The 10,970-nt window shown below is 34.6% G+C and overlaps 1 long non-coding RNA gene across 1 annotated transcript; it reads left to right on the plus strand.

Annotated features, from left to right (window-relative positions):
* The first annotated feature begins 512 nt into the window (after positions 1 to 512).
* LOC139363591 (uncharacterized) lies at positions 513 to 10,335 on the plus strand. Its single transcript, XR_011624256.1, has 3 exons — positions 513 to 822; positions 5,847 to 5,952; positions 10,285 to 10,335. It is a non-coding gene; the product is annotated as an uncharacterized lncRNA (long non-coding RNA).
* The last annotated feature ends 635 nt before the right edge of the window (positions 10,336 to 10,970 follow it).

Raw genomic sequence — 10,970 nt, forward strand, 5'->3', positions numbered from 1 at the left:
TACAAATGTAGGTCATTTCTTATTTGGAAAAAAAAAAAAAAAAAAAAAAAAAGACATCTCATAGGCCAGAACTGAATTTTCAGAGACAAAAGCCAAGAATCACAGAAGACAATGCTTTAGAAAATGACTCCCAGCTTCCAGGAATAGAACTAGGCCCTAATCAAGGAACATTCTCTGCTTTCAGTGTGGCTTGTGCCTGTCTGGCATTTAGAGTTGCTATGATCCAGTGATTGCCATGTTCTTCTCTTCCTTTCTTTTGTTGAATGGGAGTGTCTATTGCTGTCACTGCTCCCTGATTCATTGTTTTGTGTTAAGTATGTGAGGGACAAATAGCTTGTTTTTGTAAGTCATGAGGATTTATATCAAAAGAGCTCCACCCAAAATACCTCATCCATATCCAAACCTGATTCTGTTTATTAGATCATAAACTCCCTAATTGATGCTATGACTGGATGAAGCCATCAGTGTTTCAGAGGTGATGAGTGTGTTTTGTGTATGAAAAAGACATGAATCACTAGAGCCAGAAGCTGGACTGTGGAAGATTGCTACCAAAATGGAATCCAGTGAATCACACCTTCCTGTAACCACATGCCTGTGATACCTCCTCCCTCATGGAATTTGCTTTTGCCAATGGAACATCAAGCATTTGCATATTGGGGCTTGCACTCTTGAAACACTGCTGCCCTATGTGAGGAAGCCTGGTCTAACCACCTGGAGGATGGAAGACCACATTGGGAAAGACACAAAGCCATCTCAGTTTTCTCAGCTGAAGTTAGCTCCCAACCAATTTTTTAGATGGGTACAGCTGTTCAAGTAAGCCAGGTAAATATAGCAAAAGAATTACTCAGTTATAAGTTAGGGACCAGTATCAAAGCTTTCTGGAGCCTTTATCATGCCTAACTAATGCTGAGAAATAGTAAACATTCAATTATTGCTGGCTAATTGGTTAACCCTTCCATACGATTATTTTTCTTTTAGGGATACTTTAGTTTTCAATAATTTATACATCTATAAATAAATACCATACCAAAATGATCTTTAACTTTGAATATTAGTTTTTTACCTTCCACTTTTTAACCATGTTATGATGTACAAGTAGAAGAGATTTGTTGAGAATTTTACAGCCTAAATCAAGTTTCAAATCACTGACCCGTACACATTCTTGTTTAACACTTGGGATTTAATTTAAAAGTCTGGATTTATCCTGAATAATGCTTTGATAGAACTAGGAGGGCAAGAAAAGGAGGATGAGAGAAGCTCATGACAAAATGTCACAGATTCCTACTATTATTACCATGTTTCAGTAGTTTTTCTCAAATGAATGCTTCCAATTTGTTATATTTCTTTAATCAATTTCCAGAGATCAGAAATTGATGTTTTTGACAATTTTGTCTAGTTTTATCATTGCATTACGTGGAGGGAATTTGCTAAGCTCCTCACTGAGCCATTCTGAAACTCCTATTTCCCCATTGCTTCTGTTTGAAGAATTCTTATTTATTATCTTCTTACTATTTTCCAGGTAATCTGTCAATAATAATGTATATAGATATATTTATATTACAGTGTACATTATTATTCACTACCAATTTCTTTCTTCTTCATCTTATTCTATCTTTATGATTCTGTTCTGGTTCATTTTATTGGTTTGTTTATGTAATTATTCCTTAAGTATTTTCCTCAGATAACACGTATGAATTATACACTCTATATTCACAGTCCTAGTAACAAAAAGAACTTTGGCACACATGGGCATATTATTCACTAGGGAACTTTCACTTCTGTGGGTGATCTGAAATAGAGGCTATGAATCCCATGCTAATGAGCACATGAGCTTGTCCTGGGTCTCTTTTAAAAATCATGAGCAGGGAAAATGTTACCCCAAACCTGAAAAGAATCCTGGAAAACTCTGCTTACTGACTCTGAGACATATTAGGAAGCAAATCAAGTGATGTGTAAAGACATAATTCCTTTCAAGGGATCAGGACTTCAAGTCTACCAGCTTATGGGGAAAAAACCTAAACTCATGTGTTGTGCATGAAGAAAAGCCTTGATCAATAAACTGACATAAGCTTGACATAAAAACTGGACTAAAGCTGAATAAAAGATTGTGGTTCAATTAAAAGTATGCCCATTTTAACTAGAGGGGAGAGTTTCATTATCCACAGCATTCAAAGACTCTTAAATGAAGAAAATGACCAAGGAAGATGAATTCATAAAATAATTATAAAACATATGAGAAAGCCTAATACCAACCATGTAGCCTTGGATTTTATAAAACAAACATTTGCATCCAAATGACTACAGCAAATAGAACAATCTGAAAGGGTATCAAAAATAAATACATTTCATGTCTACAACAATTATATGAAGATATTCACACAATAAAACAATAATAGAAAAATTTTGAAACAAGAAGAGCCAGATGTGAAAAGTATACAAAAAATGCTTAATAAAAAATATAGTCATCAAAATAAAAATTGTTCAACATTGATCAAGTGTGGATGAAATATTCTAAAGAAAGAATCAATTAATGAAACAGTTCAGGAAATCTTTCAGACATAGAAAGATAAAATGGAAGAAAATGTGAAAAAAAAAATGAAGAATATACATCACCATCCTGGATTTCTCTCTGAAACTCCAAACTTGTACATTCAACTGTCAGTTCATCTATTCATACTTGGATATCTAAGACATTTCAAACTCAGCATGGCTAAAACTGAACTCTTAATTCTCCCACCAAAAACTATTTTATTCACAGTCTTTCCCATCTCAGTTAATGCCAGCTCTATCCTTCCAGTTAATTAGGCCAGTTACCCTGGTGTAAGCTTGATGTCTCCTTATTTTCCTATGTTAAATTCAATGTATCATCAATTTGTCGACTCTAGTTTCAAAATATATTCAATATCTGACCACTTCTCACCATCTCCACTAGTACCTCCCCAGTCTGAGTCACTATCATCTTTCACCTGGATTATCTGTTGAAAGTTTCTTATCTGGTCTTCCTGTACTGCCCTTTCTGAACTGTAGTCTGTTCTCAACACAGAAGCTAAAGTGGTATCTTTGTAGTATAATATGACTTATATCTAGTCTGCACTTAAAACTTGATAATTTCATTTCATTAGAGTAAAAACCAAAGTCCTTCAAGTATCTACATAATCTGCCACCTGCACATATATTATCACCTCTCTATCTCCATCTCTTTGTCTCTCCCCTTCCCCATCACTCACTCTGCTCTAGATACAGTGGGATTCTTGCTGTTCTCTGATTATATCAGGCGTGGTTTACCCTTGTGACTTCATCTTAAGCTGTTACTTCTTTCTAGAACATCCCTTCTCCAAATAGCCATGACTAATTTCCTCATCAAGTTAACTGCTCCAGAATCAACTTTCCAGTGAGGCCTATTTGACTATTCTATTTAAAATTCACCCTATTGCTAATCTCAAGCACAATGGCTAATAATTAAATATTTAATGTCAGCAACTGTTATATTTTATATAAAACTCATTGATGAAATGGAATGATAGACAACAGCAACATGACAGAATATTAAATTGAAAAAGTTACTTTATTTCAATTAATTATGTGAGTTATTTAGGACACATATAACACTACATTATATTGTTTGTAGAAGATCGAGGATAGCAAAAGGCTTTATGAACTTACTCTGGGTACAGAAACCTGAGCCAAACTGATTTAGATGCAGAATTCATGGGGGACAGAAGGGAGTGAGGACGATGAGCCTGGTCATCCACGAGAGTTATAAACTCAAATGCCAGCAGGAACCAGGATCACAACCTAAATGTGCATGCTAGCCTGTGTTAAAGAAGAAAGTATGTAACCAGTAAAGAAAATCAAACACATGACCTGTGAGTTACACTTCCTTGCGGAACATGATTCTTGGCTTACTTCCATTAGAAAATGGTAGATCAACTGACCTACTGTTTCTTTGTTTCTGATGTAGTTTTATTATTTGGTAAGATAGTTTTGGAGAGGGAGAGCACTTAGATATCCTTTTAATACGAAAGAATTAGTGGTCCTGCTTCTGTGCTTAATGTTTTAACTGAAAGAGTCACTTTTAAATTTAGAGTCTACACTTGTATTCTAAAAATAAACTGAATGCTTGGACTTAATCAGGCATTGCATTTGTGATTCCAAGTCTTTGTGGGCTTCAACTGTGATTTTGCTTATGTGCAACCCAGACCCTTTCAGGGAAAGATTCTTGGAAGTGACATAGAATTCTTGCCATATGGTTTGCACATGCATTTTCTGCATGCACGGTTAATTCAAGGGCATGAGAAAACATACGCAAATGCTATTGGGCATGGAAATTTAGACATTTCTTTGAAATGTTGATCTTTAAATGTTTACCACCTGTAGTAGACAGGATATGATAACATCTTCCAAAACTACAAATCTTCATTGTAAATATGACTGGAAATGATCATCCTCTAAAAAGAGGAAGAATTCCCATCCTCCGTTCACAAGAGGTTATCTCTACTAGACCACTTTGGAATGAGAGTATTTGTTCATCCCAATGTTGTTGTTGTTGTTTGATAGTTGACTTAAATCACCATTAGAAATAAAATGTCCATCATCCTACAACTATCAAAGATAAACTATAAACAGATAACAAAATGTTCAAGATAAACTTTTGTGCCACAAAGATTAAATGAATGCTGTTAATTCTTAGTTTTCTGCAGTAAGGTTATGAACAATCAAAAAATACATATTATTCTGATTTTATAAATATAATGCTTTGTTACGCATTTAATCTGAAACAGCGCCATCTAAGGAAATCATCTAGCTGTGGAGATTTAAAAAATCTGTGACACTACAGCTATGAATTTAGGAATTATTATTTTAATTAAAATTAGCTGAGCCAGTTGGGATAAATCACTTTTTTTTCTGAGCCTCTGTTTATGCATCTGTGAAATTAGCTTAATAATGCCAACCTTAGAGGTTGTTATAAGTATCAAATGAGATAATGTAAATCAACAGGTTTTAAAATTATGAAGTATCATCTATTGTCTGGTTTAAAGTGGAGGTAGATCAACTCGGGGCTGAATCTTGATCCTTCCACTTTATGTGGTATGACTGTGAATAATTTATGCAGTAATTCTGGTGGTGGTGGGAGTGGGGTTGTTTCTACAGCATATTACAATCCTATCTCCCACTTCCCAGAGTGTTTTCTATTCTGTACACTAGATGATTGCTTAATGGTAACTAAGGAGTATGATGGACAATAGCACGCTGTTTAACCGAACTGGCAAATGTCTATGGTTAATCAGATTATCCATATGCCAATAATAATAACTAAAATTAGCTTATATTTTCTGAGGAGTTATTCTGTACAAAGAATCTCAGTAGTATACAATATAGATCATATGATTTTCACAATATTTTCACAACCCTTATGAAGTACATAACACTGTGACCTCCAATACATAATAAAACTGATGATCAGGCAAACTAGAAGACAACACAGAGTAAGCAGAACTAGTAGAACTAGAAATACAAGGAAGATTCTTTTTTCCCCTCACTTCTCAGTTCATAAAATTTGACTGTTCATATATATCGGCAATTGTCATAGCAAAAAAAAAATGATTCAGTATATTTTCTTACCATGTGAAATGAGTGTGATGACTGCTACACTACAGAACCCCTCTATATTTGTTTACTATGGCCATAATAAATGCTCAGTGACTTTGGCAATATGTGAAGCATGTGTATGTATCTCTTCTGCTGTGTGTGTGTGTGTGTGTGTGTGTGTGCGTTTAGTATTTAATTTTAGAATCCACTCTTTACTAAAACTACTAACAAAATTTATATGAAATAAAATTTTTCAGCATTATGATGTATGGATGGTGGGCTCTACAATATGAATGGAGACCAGAGAAATAGAGAATGGGCTCAATGCTTATGAGAGAAAAAATTTAAAGTCAGAAGGATATGGTAAGTGATGGCAAGAACCTGACAGGTGACTCACTACTGTAGACATCAAGAATGCATCGTAATGCTCTTACCTTGATTCCATACACGACTATAGTATCATTCTGTTTTTGTTTTGTTTTCTTTTTGAGACAGAGTCTCACTCTGTCGCCCAGGCTGGAGTGCAGTGGCACGATCTCGGCTCACTATAATCTCTGCCTCCTGGCTTCAAGCGATTCTCCTGCCTCAGCCTTCCTAGTAGCTGGGACTACAGGCACCTGCCAGCACGCCCAGCTAACTTTTTGTATTTTTAGTAGAGACAGGGCTTCACCATGTTAGCCAGGATGGTCTGGATCTCCTGACCTTGTGATTTCACCCGCCTTGACCTCTCAAAGTGCTGGGATTAGAGGCGTGCGCCACCGTGCCAAGTCGACTATGGTATCATTCTTAACACAGTGTTGTTGCATAAAATGAAAATGTATTTGTCATCCATAGCCTAGACCAGTAATTCTAAACTGTAATTGTGCATTAGAGTCACTGGCGAATTTCTAAGTAATACCAATGCCCTGGCATTGCCAGCAATTCTGATTCATTTGGTCTGAGTGAAATCAAGGAATCTATAACAGTTTTTAAAGTTTGCAGGTGTTCTAATATGCAATCAAATTAAGAAACACTGACTAAGGTTGTAGATAGATACAGGTAAAAGGACAGCAAAGATAGACAAAGAATGAATTGACACAGACCTTTCAGAAAAGTGGACTATTAAAAAATGATTAATCATGAAATTCGAACTCTACATATTTTCAAATTTGAGTATGAAGCATCTCCAAAGAATTGAATGGTATTTAAAATATTTAATGTGCTTAATGGAGAATATGAAGTGGAACCAAAGGCAAGTCTGTCTTTCTAGCAAACATTTAGCAATCTGCTAAAGGGACTGGTGGAGCATTTAGGAGAGGCGAGAATAAAGGTGGGGTGAGGCCTGCAAGCCAGAGAGACAAAGAGGCCAATGTCAGAGCCAGATTTTAGCTACAAAATACGCATTCTTTTCTTTTCAGCTCATATTCACTTCCTATAAATGGTGACTACTTTTTAAAAAAAATTTATGTTTTATGTTCTACAAAATTCTTCTTAATAGTGACAATCATTTTAGCCAATGTAAAATACAGCAGAATTTTGGGCTAACTTCTTATTTAACATTTTTTCCTTGAAGAGTAGCAACAGAAATAGATAGGACATGTAGTACATATTTACCCACTGTGATCTGAAACAAGCAACACTTAATATTCCATTCTTATCCTTAATCTACTGAAAGTAAAATTATTAGGCTAGACATTTGTACCAGTGACAAATTACAAGAGAATCTTCAGGACACTCAATGGTCTTTTGCAGAAACTATAGTCAAACTGCCAGCTTCCACTGACATTCTCCAACAATTTCGCCCTTAAAGCCTTGGAGTTACAAATCAGTAGGTTTTATCTCAAACATCTGTGGACATTTAAGTTCACTGGAAAATTGGCAAAATTATGCTAAGGAATAAAAGACACTTAATGGTGATATCAGTCATCCATCATCTTTCACAATCATTCATTCTAGCAAAGCAACAGATTTAGAAAATTAGCGTTGGGCTCACTCTCTCGTCTCCTCATTCCTGCCAGACTCACCTTTCCTCTCTTGCTCTCAAGTGCCATACAAGGTGTTTTCATGGCATAAATTGCTCACATGAACACTTATCACAACTGATTGATGGTGAATGCGAAGCATTAAAAGATGCCTCCAAGTGACCCCTCATCAAACATGCCCCAATGGTGCCATAAACCAAACTGAGAATGTGCGAGTAAAACAAGTTATATCAGGCAAATAGGAAAAAAAGGAAATGGAGAAGACTTAAGAGAAAAAATTATTTAACTTTACTTGATTTGCCTTACTTTACACTGATAGTAAATCCAGCATTGTACTACTAAACATGCAGGGTTTATGCCAACCCCTTTTCTCTAAATGAAGTAAATGAAAAAAAAAATCATCCTGTGAAAAATCTCATGGATTAAATAAATGGACAGTGAATAAGCAATAGTAAAAGTCTGAATCTGTAGATTATTTTACTTTTGCTTTTGAAACCGTCTATTTAAGACCAACAGCTCTCAAAGAGTGGTCTGAGACTATTGTGAGCTCCTGGGACTTTTCAGGGAGTGCACAAGGTCAAAATGATATTCATAGTAATACTAAGGTATTATTTCTCCATATCACTCTCATTCTCTCATAAACATATTTTAGATTTTTCCAGAGACTATGCAATGTATCCAAAATAATCTGAAAAGGCTACTCAAATAGTTCTCCCACTTTTAATTGCATATTTATGTAAGGATTGATTTTCTTGATAGACTTTAACCTCAACAATAAATTGCAGCAGATGGAGGCAAAAGCATAATGCTGTACTTACTTTATATTAGGTCAGATGTTTAAAAAATTGCAAACCTGTAATGCAGTGACACTATCCTTGAAATGTTAAAATTTTAATGTTTTAATTAAAATGTTAATTATATCAACAAATATTGGACTTATTATTGTTTTACTCAAATGATTATTAAATTATATGTTTAGGCTGGGCACGGTGGCTCACGTCTGTAATCCCTGCACTTTGGGAGGCCGAGGCGGGTGGATTGCCTGAGGTCAGGAGTTTAAGACCAGTCTGGCCAACATGGTGAAACCCCATCTCTACTAAAAATACAAAAATTAGAGTGCATGGGGGCACACATCTATAGTCCCAGCTACTCAGGATGCTGAGGCAGGAGAATCACTTGAACCCAGGAGGCAGAGGTTGCAGTGAGCAGAGATCATGCCACTGTACTTCAGCCTAGGCAACAGGGTGAGACCCCATCTCAAAAAAAAAAAAAAAAAGTATATATATGTTTAAAAGTCTCAATTTTAATTTTTAATTCAGCAAATATAAATTGATATAATCCAAGATATATCAATATAATAAATATAATCAATGAAACAATATAATCTTGTTTATATTGATACAAACAAGAGCTTTTTGAGGCTCTCAAAATAATTTTTAAGGTGTCTTCAGAAAAAAGGTTTGAAATTTTCTGTTTTAGACTATTCTTATCATCAATTCATCTTATTACATTTTGCATCATTTCTGATTAGTTTTTCTTAAAAAGATAATTGTGCACCTAGCACCTGTATCTTGGTTTCTTATACCACTAATCAATTAAAAGAACCAGGATTTGTTGGAGAAATGGTTGGTTCTAGGACTTGTGCAGGAAATATACAAGATAAACTACGAGCATCTTGTAGCGCTAGAAAGTAAGGAAGTGCTAAAATAAACAAAAAGCAGAGGAAAAAAAATCCCAAACAAATCCAATAAATGTGGTATGTCAAAAAGATACCAGAGTCAACTGAAAGAGTCTCCAATGGTGAAAGCTGGAACAATTTGAGCAACAAAGTAAAAAAAAAAAAAATAGTATTAGATTGTGACCAAAGGTATAAAACAAATATCCATGATTCTGCACTGGTATAAATAAATACTTGACTAAATAAATGGAGGAGAAAAGACAATTTCCCGTGTAGAATTCAAATAGTTTATTTAGATATCCTTCAAGGAGCTAGAACATAACTCCCCACACCTTAAGTGAGGTTTCTTCCTGAGAGTTTGGAAAGGCACTTGGGGGAAAAGAACAACTTTACATCTGGAGAAACCCGCCTAAGACTACCTCAGACAATTGATCAATGTTAACATCAATAACAAGTCATGTTCATAGTCTGTATCCGTTATAAGATGTGATGAAAATGGCATTTTACCTTTGTCATCTTCCTCCTAAAAACCCATAACCCCAGATTAATCATAAGAAAAACATCAGACAAATTTCAGAAAAGGGACATTCTATAAGACATCTAACTAGTACTCTTCAAACTATCAAGGTCATCAAAAACAAAGAAAGTATGAGAAACTGTCACTGCCAAGAGGAGCCTAAGGAGATATGACAACTGTAATATGGTGTTGTGGATGAGATCTCGGAACAAAAATAGAACACTAGGCAAAGAAAAAGGAAATCTGAACAAAATATAGCTTTAGTTAACAATAAAATATCCATATTGGTTCATTAGTTATGACAAATGTATCATATTAATGTGTTAATAATAGGGGAAATGGGGTGTAGGGTTTATGGGAACTCTACTATATGCTTGATTTTGTCTTTTAAATCTAAAACTATGTGAAAAAAATTGTTTATTTTAAAAAAATTAATTATAAATATATTACATTTTGTATATATTCTAAGGTGGTAAACAGAAGAAGGGAAATAATAATTAAGGGATTCTACATCACTATTTCTCAAAATGTTGTCCTAGGAATACCTGCATGAGAATCTTCTGAAGGAGCACAACAAATCAGATTTCTAGAACATCTCCTGTCAAGTCCTACAGAAATAAAACTGTGGGAAGGACAGTCCAGGAATCATCATTTGAACACGTTTGAATTCCATTGGTTAATGAAGTATTCTACCTTAGTCTTAAAAATTGTTTTAGCATCTTTATTTACTTCAATAAAAGCAGCAAAAATAATCTGACCAAATAACAAAGAGACAGTAGGTCAAACAAGTAAAAGCCTTCCCAAATAAATTTAATAAATAAATTAGGCTTTATACAGTTTAGTTATTTGTAATCAGATCAATCATGATTATTTTCAATAATGTGCCCCAGAGATTGTCAAAATAAATCTCTCAATACTAACTCAGTAGATAACTGATGCTTGTATAAGAGCAGCAGAAAGTTACTCATTACTCATGTACCTGAATAGAATATCACCCTAAAGTGAGTTATGTTCATCTTAACATGCCTAAGAATACCCAGTGAATTAGTGTTAATTTCACCTAAATTTGATTCAACTTGAAATATATAATGTGAGTAGAGAGCTGCTTCATCAAACTTTTAAGAGTCAAGTTAATTTGCCTTCAGCATAGTAGTTGCTTCCTTCTGAAATAAATAAAAATTTAAGAGTAAATAAGGTTTCACTGTGATGAAATGATCAAGGGAAG

Source organism: Macaca nemestrina, chromosome 6, assembly GCF_043159975.1.
Source record: "Macaca nemestrina isolate mMacNem1 chromosome 6, mMacNem.hap1, whole genome shotgun sequence".
In the NCBI taxonomy this organism is placed as follows: domain Eukaryota; kingdom Metazoa; phylum Chordata; class Mammalia; order Primates; family Cercopithecidae; genus Macaca; species Macaca nemestrina.